The sequence below is a fragment of the Protopterus annectens genome, chromosome 13.part0 (genome assembly GCF_019279795.1).
Source record: "Protopterus annectens isolate FY-2018-M chromosome 13.part0, PAN1.0, whole genome shotgun sequence".
Taxonomy (NCBI): Eukaryota; Metazoa; Chordata; order Ceratodontiformes; family Protopteridae; genus Protopterus; species Protopterus annectens.
Window position 1 is genome coordinate 234,896,663 of NC_056747.1, and position 12,461 is coordinate 234,909,123.

General features: G+C 43.7%; 1 protein-coding gene across 1 annotated transcript in view; it reads left to right on the forward strand.

Annotated features, from left to right (window-relative positions):
• SSC4D (scavenger receptor cysteine rich family member with 4 domains) overlaps positions 1 to 12,461 on the forward strand; it is a 198,013-nt gene that overhangs the window by 18,929 nt on the left and 166,623 nt on the right. The window lies entirely within an intron of this gene.

Sequence of the window (12,461 nt, forward strand, 5' to 3'; positions counted from 1 at the left end):
ACCAACGCACACTATCCTCTGGGAAATGTGCATTTCAGTGGAAGAACATTTCTGTACAAATGTGTGAATATGCACAGAAAAATCTAAACACACATCACATGCAGCAGTTTTACTCACTGCACCACCTATCTTAGTATAATTTATTCAGAGATCAATCAACTTCAGAGTAACATTTGAGGAATGGTCTCCTAGCGTACCCTGCATGTTCCTTCTCCAGAGAGGAGCAAGTAGACAAATATAAGTGTTAGACCTGGGGTGAATTTCCGATTTCTCATCCACTAATCTAGGTTATGCTTCAATAAGGTTAGGGAAAAACTCTGCTTCAGATAGATGGGAGACCTGTTCCAGAGGAGGGGAATTCTCTGACACACATACCTGTCCCTCCGACATGTGCTGTTTATATCACAAGCAAGGTTCAAGTCCATAGATTGAGTAGTTCTGATTATATTGGTTTTACTGATGTGCAAAAGGTCCATCAGAGAGGGATCCAAGGATACCTTATATGCCAGGTACAGATCACTTCTCAACAGTCTGTAACAAACTAACTATAGAGATAAGTGTCTTGAGATGATCTGCAGAGGACATACTGTTTACACCTTGTATTCTTTTTGTGAGAAACCTCTGTGGTATGTTTTCATTGCTGAATTTGCCTGATCAGTTACATACCAAAGGGGACATTAAGTCAGGTATAGTGGAACAATTACCTCTTTGGAACTAGATGCCATGCCCTTGCTTATAAGTTGAACACGATAGAATGATTTCCTTACTGCCTTAGACACATTGGTCAAAAGCAACTATCCATGTAGATCCCCAAATCTCTGAATACTGGGTCCAGTCATAGGGTTGTCTTATCAGTGAGGTAGTTCCTAGAGTAGCTGACTTCCCAATGGGTACTATTATGCATTTCTTGGTAATGTGTTTTAAGCTGTGGCTTTGGCAGCAGTCATTTGTCTGTGTTAGTCCTTCTTGTAGGATGTTAGTCTCTTGGGGGGTTTATTACTCTTCCAAGTTTGCATTCATCTGCTAACTTAGTCAGCCAGAAGCCTTTGAACATCCAAGAAGTAACTGCCAAAAAAAGTGAACTCCACATGTGAGTGGCCTCGTTGTGGAGGTTGTCTTCCCATCCTAACTTTCTGGGTCCTATCTGAGAGTCATCAGGCTATCCACCATGTGACACAGAGATCTGTTGTTGTCCTTTTCATTCTTCCTCAACAAATGAGTTCATATCCGATCCTCGGATCCAACTCGGCCACATACTGTAGATTTCGGATCTAACTCTCGAGCTTCCCCCTACCCATAATGCCCTTGTCCATCCTCAGTACCTCTGATCTCATTTGCTGCCATCGTGCTCAGATGCAGGGTCCTTCTCTCGAGCGATAACTTTAATGGGGTTTTTTGTAAGTCCTTTAATTTTTTTTACCAAAGCATTTTCCTTTTACCTTTTTTCTCAACCTCCCTCTTAGTGTACGCTATAGCATTAAGTTCCTTACAATTGTTATACTATTTCTTCTTATACCATGGTTGGTATTTTTTTCTTTATCCTATAACCCAGGGTATTTTCTTAATTACTATTGCTGGCACTCTTTCTTCTTTTTTCATTATTCATTTATTTTCTGATTAAAAACAAGCAAAAAAAAGGTTTTGTTTTCCTCCTTCTCCTTACTAGTGATTTTTTGTTATAGCACTGTCAACCTTAACTCCTGTCATGTCTGACAAACTGACAGAGCTCAAGAAATTAATTTCTTGTAGGCTAAAATCCCAAACTTGGATGCTCACAAGGAATGTGCTTATTGTCTTAGAGCTGCCCATTTGGAAACCAACTGCAACATTTACTCTACTTTTAATCCAAAGGTTTTGGCTGACCGACGCAGTAAGCTAATACTAGAAGGTCTCCTTTCTGCTGCAAGATCTTCTTCTGGAGCTCAAACCACTGGTAAATCTACAAAATCTGCTCCATCGGATCACAGAAAATGCTCCCCGCCAATGTCCCCCTAGGACTTCATTGGAACCACCGAGAAAAATTCTAAAAGCCTGTCATCCAACATCCTCAAATCCAAAGGCTAGATCTTTGGGTCTGAAACCATGGGATCAGAAAGCATCAGATCCAGTCATCACATTGGCAGGTCCTACAGCTCCTACCTCAGATCCCAGACCTTTGGATCCAAAACTTACCACCTCACAAGAGTTCATCTCGGATCTGATTTCTGTAACTGTGCACTCTCTTTTCTTGTAGACTCCTAAAAACATTTCAGGTCACTGTCTACCACATCCTCCAGGTCCTCCAGATGTTTAGCAGAAATGGATGTGGATAGAATGATGCAAAAATTTCTCAGAGCTCAGATCCAGTTGGGGGTCCTACAGGCTCTGTCCCCTATTGGATCCATGAGTCTTCCATCCACTTCTCATACAATTCTCTCTTCTTCTCCAGTCTGTCCCACAGTTTCAGAGCCTCAGGATCTGACAGCCCTGAGAGGTCCGGAGTCAGATCCTAAAAAAATTTGCTCTTTGACTCGAACAACATCCCTGACTAGTTCCGCTCTGATGCCTTTGGCTCAGAATGGGTCCCAGAGTCAAAGCATCAGTGTCAGATCTGTGAGGCAGGGATTGACTCTGATGTTATCAGATCCATCCGTACCCCTTGGAGCCTCGGCGCTGGATAGTTCAGGTTCGGTTTCATTCTCAAGGCACAGATCTGGTAGAAATCGTGATCTACCTGTACTGGAAGTCTTGGCTCTATTGCAGTTAGCCACAGCTTCTCTTGGCCCATGTGCATTCAATGTCAAGAAAAGGGCTTTTTCATTTTTCTAGAAAACCAGTTTCTCATTCAACAGATCCAGTCAATATTCCCTCTTCATTTCTGAGCTCTGTGTCAATCAGCCCTATTCCACAGGGACAGCCAGTTTCAGCTAGCTCCCAAGCAGTCCTGTAGAGTAACTCCTTCTCTCTTCAGATACCTCCTCTGAACATCCCCAGAGGAAATCCATTGGAACAGAATGTGCAAGAAGAGGCACAAAAATTCCCTGCTGGAATCTCTCAGAGAGGATACCTATTTCAGTGAAGTAGAAGAGTCCCCAAATCACCACCACATGATATATTTTTGGAGACATATTAGAGATCTTCAGACAGAAAGATGGTTGGTCTTCTGAAAATCCTTCTCCAGAAGAATCAGTATTTCTGTAAGCTTCCAGTTCTGGCCCATCTACATCTTGGGTTACTCCCCCAGCAGATGAGCTCATTGGCATGGAAGGAGCAACATACCATACCATGGAACCCTTTACAAAAAGACCTGACAAATTCTTAGCTCCACCCAAGGACAGACCCCACTGGAGCAAAAGAGTCCCAGTAGATACTATGTTGGTGGCAGCAGCCACTAGCAGAACAGCGCTCTTCTGTTCACCCACCAACAGAGAGTCTAGAATGCTGGATAGATTTGGAAAGTGAGCCTTTGCCTCAGCAACCTTCCCATTGAGGTCTCTTAATTACCTGGCACATTTCACAAGACTACAGAGAGATCTGACTAAGGAACTATCAAATTCTCTCCCAGAGACCATGTCTGCAGAGGATTTCAAGAGAACAACCTCTCAACTGGCCACTCTATTGTCATATTCCAATGCTTCCATGAGGTTGAAGTGTCACAGAGCAGAAAGCACCTCACAGGCTACCAGTTCAGGCAGTGCCTTAAGGAGACATGCCTGGAAGTGACTATGTGACTTTGTGGAGCCTTTTTAAGACGTCTTTCATCAGTGCCCCCTTTGATGGCACATCCTTATTTGATCCATAGAATAAGGAGATGCTTACCCACAGTGAAAAAGCAAGGATGATTCTGGCTGCTGTTGGAATCAAGTTTTCTACACCTCAACAAACCGTTTCTAGGAATCAAAGAGATGGCAAGAAAATGTGGTTCCACAAATCTCAGGGACCTTTCCAAAATTCATGCAGAGACAACTGCTCCAGAGGTAAAGGAGGCAGTTCTAATTGTAGATGTCACCCTAGAGGTAGAGGAGGCTGGCAAAATCAGAGTTTCTGTGATTTCTTTCTAGACAGACCCTTCCAGTGCTCCTGATGTGCTGCCCAACTGTCCACCTCTGGAGGCAGTCGGGTGTTGTTGTACTTCCACCGTGATACCTGGGCAAATATAACATAGGATTCATGGTTGCTAAGAATAATATCCAGAGGTTATTCCATTCCATTTTTCCAACTTCCTATTTGTGAAAGGAAGAAGCTTCCTGATGTTCCACTCAGTCAGAGGAAAGCAGCAGTAGCATAAGAAATTCAAAAGCTACTAGACAAAAGAGCCATGCAGGAGGTCCCACTAGACCAAGTGGGATTCGGAACTTACTTATGCTTCTTTTTTAGTTTCCAAAAAGACAGGAGATGTCAGACCAATTATCAATCTGAGCAAATTGAATCGGTATGTAAAAAGTCAAAGTTCTGAATGGTCACAGTTCAGTTCATTCTGCCATTTCTTCACAAGGACAATTGGATGTGCTCCATAGAACTTCAGGATGCATACTATCACATCAAAGTAGACAGGCACTCCAGAAGACATTTGTGCTTTCAGCTGTCCTTGAATTTTTGACTGTTCTTTTTAAAGAAGGAGCTAGCTTTTCTATGATTAAACTGCAATTGGCAGCCATTTCCAACTTTCATACAGTAGACAGAAATTATTCTTTGGCTCCTTCCCAATTATGTAAAACATTACTAAAAGGCACTTTTCTCCTTAGACCACCAATAAAGGATCCTTCACCTCCCAGGGACCTGACTGTCATACTACAAGGTCTAACTCAAGAATCATTTGAAACTTCAGCAAAAAAGACCTAAAATTTCTTTCATGGAAAACAATCTTCTTAGCAGCTATTGCTTCTGCATAAAGGATTTATCAACTCCAGGCTCTGTCATCAAAGATTCCTTACATTATTTTCCATAAAGATAGGATTACTTTATGGTCAAATCATTCCTTTTTTATCTAAAGTAGCTTCTGAATCAAACATTAACCAATCCATTCATTTACCGGTCTTCTTTTCAAAATTTTCAAATAAAGGAGAATACATGCTATACCTCTTAGATGTGCACAGACAATTACGTTTTTATCTACGTAGGACAAAGCAAATTAGAAAGTCAGATCAGCTAATTGTTTCCTTCTCACCAAAAGGACTAGGTTATCCAGTTTCTATACTCTAGATAAACAGATCACAGGTCTGTTCTTAACAAGGCATCTCCTTACCAGGAGAACCTAAAGCCCACTCAACTTGATCGATAGACACTTCTTCTACTTTTTGGTCAAGAACCTCTATTGATGATATTTGTGCTGCAGCCACTTAGTTCAGTGCTCATACCATTGTTACTTGTTACAAATTGGATCTAATATCCAGAAGCAGAGCTGCTTTTTGGCTCAGCAGTTCTCTGAAATATCCTTCCATGAGGGCCACCCAGGATCAGTGTAGCTGGGGACTCTGTCTCATTCATTGAGGAGGAATGAAAAGGACAACATCAGATTTAAAAGTTATGTACTTACCATAACTAGGCTGTGTTGTCCATTTTCATTCTTCCTCAGTTTCCCTCCCATCCATCCCATCTCCATCAATCTTCTGGTGGTACCTGTTGGATTGTTTATTGGAACTTATAGTTCTAATTTTGAGCCCTGTTCTTTCAGCTATTCCTTTTCTGTCTAGTTTACAGGGATTTTATGGCAACAAACTTGATCTGGGGTATTGAGGATGGACAAGGGCATTATGGATAGAAGAAGGAGCTTGAGAGTTGCATCCAAAGTCCATAGTGTGCGGCCATGTCATATCTATGGATTGTATCTGAACTCATTTGTTGAGGCAGAAAGAAAATGGACAACACAGATGCCTAGTTATGATGAGTAAATAACTTTTAAGGTAATTTTTAATTCTATGAGTTTATTTACAATGTCTGAATGGTATATTGTTTCAAATATCTTAGCCAGGTCAAGGTAGGCAGTATGCACCTTTTTGCCCTCATCCATTGCCTTGGTGACCTTTTTAAAGCATGTCACCAGATTGGGTAGGCATGATCTGCCTTTAACAAAGTCAAACTGGGTTGAATCTATCATCTGAAGGTTTCCAGTGTCATTGTTAATCATATTTATGGTTATTATTTCCATGGCTTTGCATACGAGAGTAGTCAGACCTAAGGGTCTGTAATTCCCCATGTCTGTTGATGGACTACTGTTGTGCTGAGGGATGACTGCAGTCCTCTATTCACATCGCATGAAGCCTGTCTGGAGGTTGTGTTTAAGTAGTTCAAATAGGTCAAGCCTCGGGCTATTTAGGAGGCATTCTAGAATATTATCAGTACCCATTAATACAGTGTTCTTAGCCTTACAGAACACATTTAGGACTCGCTTCCTAGTGATAGTCAGGGGGATTATGTCTGACGGTATTACTTGGGGGGGGATAGATACTAAACGTGGAGCAGAATTTGGTGGCCAGCAGATTGTGTAAGTGGATCCGTTAACAATCATTTCTGCATGCTGTTATGTACAGCCTTTGAGGTTTTAGACATAGCTAAAGAATGCCTTGTGGTTGTCCTTGGCCTAGAAGGACCTCTTTACCTCAAAACTGGTTTCAGTAGACTTAATTTGCCCTCTTAGGTGTTTGCTTAGCTTGATGGGCGAGTTTCTATCCTGCTGGGCGTTTCACTTCCTAATTTTAGCTATGACTTTTTTCCTTTTGTTGTTCAATCTCTTTATGTTTGGATTCCACCGGGGTGTTTTGTTTTTTGAGTGTTCTCTGGTCTTGTTTTTGGTAGGCATAGCTGTCTTTATTCATGATTGTATGGGGGTTTTGTGTACAGTTCTCCATAGGCAGCTGTGTTTTGCAGGTTTGGTGGGGCTTGGAATTTTGTCTGGTAATCGTTTCATAATAGGTAGTTTGCCTTAGAGTAGTTTCTAACTATTAAAGGGTTTGCTGGAGTCACAGCATTGACTTTTATTTTAAAGGAGACAGCTTTATGGTCTGATCTTACCAGATGGGACACTACCTGTGGAGTTTGGGGGGAGTGCAGCTTTCTACCATATTTGTGAGTACCAGTTCCAGTATATTTGCACCCCTAGTGGGCAATTGGACTAATTGGTCCAGGGTATTTGTGTTTACAAAGTCCAAGATTCACCTGCAAGCGTTGAGTTGTGTAGGATTCCCAGTTTATAGAGGAGGTAGTTAAAGTCCCTATAAATATTATATACTAGTAGGTCTGAGTATGAGCTGTGAGTTTTGTTGGTCATACATGGCGATTTATAACTTGCAGGTATATGATATGATATGATATGATATGGGACCCTTCCTATAGTAATTTAGACATGGAGAAGCTCAAGCACATCATCCTGTTTGACCAACCTTGAGGTATGTTTGTTTTTGGTGCAGACAGAGACACCTCCACCTTTAGCCCCTGCAGTAGCCATTCTAAATGTGTAGAAGGCATTGTATTCTTGCACTGTTGGGATATAATGTGTTGAAAGCACTGTATCCCTGCACTTCTGGGTTGCTCTCTGAAACTTTAAACCACGTTTCAATAACTGCATTCTCCAAAGTGAGGAGACCTTTGAGGAAGTAGAATTTGTTGTTTAGGCTTCTGGCATTGAACAGTAACACATTTAGATTCCCTTGGGTTGATTTTGCTAAGCTGGAAGGTTTTTGGCGTCACCTAAAAAAAGGCATTGTGGGGGAGGACAATGTTTTAGCCAATATTTGAAAGCCTACCAGAACAGGTACAGACCATCTTTGGCAAAGCAAGATGGTCTGTTGTTCCTATCCTCCCATTCTGACAAATACTATACACCCTTTGAATGACACCAGAAGCTAAGCCAGTTATTAAAGTCAATTATCTTCTGTTCGTATATTCACATCATCCTTGGTAATGACAGGATGCTGCTCAATGCTAGGCTAATAGCAGCCTGGGATATGTAGTCTGAAAGCTGCATAATGTCTGTCTTCATATAATCTAGGAAGGTATGTCTCAGGTCATTTACACCTACATGGACTGTTAATGAGTTATGCTTTTGCTTGTGGTTCAGTGACCTGAGTGTGTGAGTGATTTGTTGGATCCTGGCCCCTGATAGGCAACTGACTGCAATTTTCTCCCTGTTCAACCTGGTGAGTGGGGTATCTGTATGTCTCACAGTCAAGTTTCCTGTGACTAGGGTATTGGGTATTGTTTTGGCTTGCATTATGGGCTTTGTAGTTGAGGCTCCATGGGGAGTGGTTGTATATGTGATGTTGTGTGTTGTTTTGGTAGAGTACTTTTAGGCTTGCTGAGGATAATTGATGCAGGTTAAGTGCCTGAGAGATTTTTGAGGTTTAAGAAGGTTGTTTTTAGTGCCTCAGCATATGGTGGTCTATGTATCAGGTGCATACTATGTGTGTCGAGTGTAGTGTGTGTGTGTGCGTGTGTGTGTGTGCGTGTGTGTGTGTGTGTGTGTGTGTGTGTGTGTGTGTGTGTTACTGACAACCTAATTATTTTGAGTGCTTGTGTATGACAGTCTTGTCTCCAGTGACATTGCGTAATTACTTCTCTTGCATACTGTATTGGTTTCTCTAAAGGTTAGTTAGTTGTTTGTAAACATGAAATAATTATGATGTTGTCCATTTCATTCTTCCTCATGACTGGGTCATAGGATCCAATATCGGATCCGATCTGGACATTTCAAAAAGACTGATGCTTCAAGTCTCAAGCTCCTCCCACTCCCATAATGCCCTGCATCTTCCCTAACTCCTCAGATCTTGTTTACTGCCTTCCTGGATAGACGTGATTGCGACTGGTCTCGAGCGTTTGTTTCAGATAAGTTTTTAGTTTTTAATTCTCCCTTCAGTTTTCCTCTTCTTTCACCTTTTAAAGCCTTTTCTTTTCTCTAAGTACTTCTCTACCTCCTCTCCCAGTATTTAGAGAGTTAGAGTTCCTTTCCCTCTCCTAGTTATCTCTCTCCTGTATGGCCTTTGGCCTGTGTTCCTTTTTCTTCTCTGTTTAATCTTTCCTTGTATTTTTCAGTTTATAGTTGTTATTGATGCTTGTTGTGGTTGTTGCTGTTAGTAGGGGTTGATAGCAGTGTTTGTGTGTGCTCCTCTCTACTACTCTTTTGTGCATGTATGTGGTATGACTGGGCCAGTGGTGGGCAAACCCACCTGGCTTTAAGAGCTGCACCTCTTGTGGGCACAAAATTCTGAATTTGGATGCCCATGAGAGGTGTGTCTATTGCTTAGGTGCCTCTCATTTAGAGCAGGAATGTGAGATTTGCGTGAGTTTCAACTCCCGCACTTTGGTGGATTGCCACAAGTTAATCTTAAAAGGGTTTTTGCCCTCATCTGGAGCTCAAACTCCCACCAAGCCAGGAGCTTTAAAGGACTCCAAATAAGTGTGCCCCTCCAGACTCACCAGGGATATCTGCTTCTGGACTGGAAAAGAGACCAAAATTATCGTATCCATCTTTATTGGATCAGAGGAAAATCAGACCTCTCTCAGATCAGAGGAGTTTCTTGGATCTGACTCTTTTTTATCTGATGTGACTTTACCAAAGACCCGACCTCCTTCAGATCCAAAGGTTTCAGAGCTGAAGGGACTATTGGATCCATCTGAGATTGTTTTGATTCGGAGTTCATCATCTTAGATCAAGTCTTCTTTGGATCTGAGGGCATAGGATCGAAGATCTCAGAGCTGTACACCAAGACACAGCAAGTCCCCTTAGGATCGAAGATCTCAGAGCTGTACACCAAGACACAGCAAGTCCCCTTCTCTGGCTAGGTCTACTCAGTCTTCAGTATCTTCTAGATCCTCTAGACTTTGCCATTCCAAGATGGACAGGATGATGGGGAGTTTACTGAAGGCTCAGATCAAGATGGGGCTTTTACAATCTCTGTCCCATCTTGGATCCGTGAGATCTCTGCCACTCTTGTTAGCCACTACTATTCTGATCCGACCACCCACTTCAGAACCCTGAGATCCAGATTCCTTGAGAAAGATGTCATCAGAGCCAAGAATAGTACTTTCCTTGACTCTGGCAGTGTCCCAGACTGTCTTGGTTCCGATGCTGTCGGAGCAGAGTGGGACCTGGACCGAGGCATCAGTGCCAGCTCTGTGTGGGTGGTTTTGGCTCTGACCTGGTCAGATACATCCCTTCCCCTAGGGGCTTCAGCTCTTGACAGTTTGGGGCCAGTGTCATCTGGAGGCCATGAATCTGGAGTGGTGACTTCTCTTTCTCCTCGGTCATTTTCCACTCCAAGGAGGGCGGGGGAAGGATCCCAGGTTTGTTGGCTTTTCAGGTAGCAGAGAGGGCATTCTCTAGGCCTAGAGATGCGTCTACTCACCCCCCCTAGAAACTATTCAGCCTTCATCTAGTCTGAGCCTTGACCTCATTTGTCCTGTTCATGGTCAGCCTGCCCAGTAGGTCTTCCAGTCCCCCCTCTACAGGGGGCCCCCTCCTCTTCTGAGTCCTCCCCTGACAATCCCATGGTGGAGGTGCATTTGAATAGGATGTGCAAGAGGAAGCACATCGACTTCTCTTTGGAGTTTCTGACAGACAACACTGATTTCGATGAGGGAGATGGATCTCCTCAATCACCACTCGATGACATCTCCTTCGGAGATATTCTAGAGATCCTCAACCTAAGGGTGGATAGTCTTACCAACCTCCTTCTTCTGAGGAATCGGTGTTTCTGCAGGCTTTTGGTGTGGGACTTCTACGACCTGGGTGACCCTACTGGTGGATGAACATATCGTCCTAGTTTCCCTCTGGGCTTGGAAGGAGCCAGACACTGTGGAGCCTATACTCGAATGTGCTGACAGGTTCTTAAGCCCTCCGTCTGATTGCTTCCATTGGAGCAAAGGCATTCCAGTTGATTTCATCATAATGTCAGCAGCCACAAAGAAGGAGCTAGTGGAACAGAGCTCCTCTGTCCACCCCTGAACAAGGAGTCTCAGATGTTGGACAGACACAGGAAGCATGTCTATGCCTCATCTACTTTTATGCTGAGAGCGTTGAACTATTTGGCACATTTCACATGCCTTCAGAGGGATTTGGTCAAGGACCTCACCAGTTCTCTCTTAGGGCCATTTCCGAGGGGGACTTTAACAAAGTATCTAAAGTTATTGTCTTCATTTGCTCTTCAACCTGTGGGACACGGATCCGGGATGGATCCCACTTGGCGGCCGCATTTCTCCAGCATTGGATCTGAGCTCCAAGCTCCTCCCCTACTCATAATGCCCCTGTCTACTTCCTCCCCCCAGATCTCATTTGCCATGCTTGTTTCAAGCATCGTGGTCCGCTGCTCCAGGCTTTTTTTGGGTAAGTGAGTCAAATCTAAATTCCTGTCCTCATCTTTTATCTAAAATTTTTTGTAATCTTTACCAACCCCTATATTTTCATGCTCAGGGATCGGTCTATAGTAAAAAAAAAATCTCCTTATTCTTGCTTTCTTTGTCCTGTCTCTAAGTGTGTGTGTGTGTGTGTGTGTGTGTGTGTGTGTGTGTGTGTGTGTGTGTGTGTGTGTGTCTGTGTGTGTGTGTGTGTGTGTGTGTGTGTGTGTGTGTGTGTGTGTGTGTGTGTGTGTGTGTGTGTGTGTGTGTGTGTGCTTGTTTGATTTCTGATTGGGTTTTCTCTACTGCTTCAATGTCAGAGACACCCAAACTAGGTTTCCATAAGTGCACAGAGTGTGGCCATAAGCTTCCCCCAGCAGATGGCCACACTCTGTGTGTTGTTTGCTTAGGGGTCCCTCATCTCGATTCCTCCTGTTCGACCTGCTCGGGGTTCAGTCCCTGCGCATTGATCAACAGTAGGAATAAAGTTATACTCAAGGTCCTTCTCCCTCCACCTACTACAGAGACCCAGCCTACCCCTTCTGCTTCTACTTCTGTCTCCACCCTGGCCTCTGGGACTCAACCTCCCGCTAAAAGGACCGGGGACAGAAAAGAAGCATAAGCACTGAGACACACTGAGGAAGCAGTCCCCTGACCACTCTTCCTCAGCTGAGCCACCAGCTAAATTACGATCCACTCCTAGCACTGGTTCTCCCCAACTCCATTCTCCTTGTTTCTCCCTGGAGCTGGAGGTGCCTCGGAGCTGTAATGGCATCAACTGATTGATGCTCTAGGTTGGTGTCCATGGCCTCTTCCTCCAGATCCACCCGCAGCCTTTCCAAAGCAGAGGTGGACAGAATGATGCAGAGATTTATCCGCACTTAGATACAGATGGGAGTCTTGCCTGCCCCTCTCCCTCTAGAGCAGGGGTCATGCAGTCCGCCTTCATCCCAGTCACTCCTTCTCTGGTCCGACCCCCAGTTTTGGAGTCCTCAGGTCCAAGGACCCTCTGTGTCGAGGGATCAGTGCCGATGCTACCTGGTACCTCGATGCCAACCATTGCCTTGAGCGGATTGGCTCTGATGAGTTCAGAGCCGTAGCCTTGGCACCAGATCTGAGGGGGTGTTTTTGACTCAGAGTTTTTCAGAGCTGAG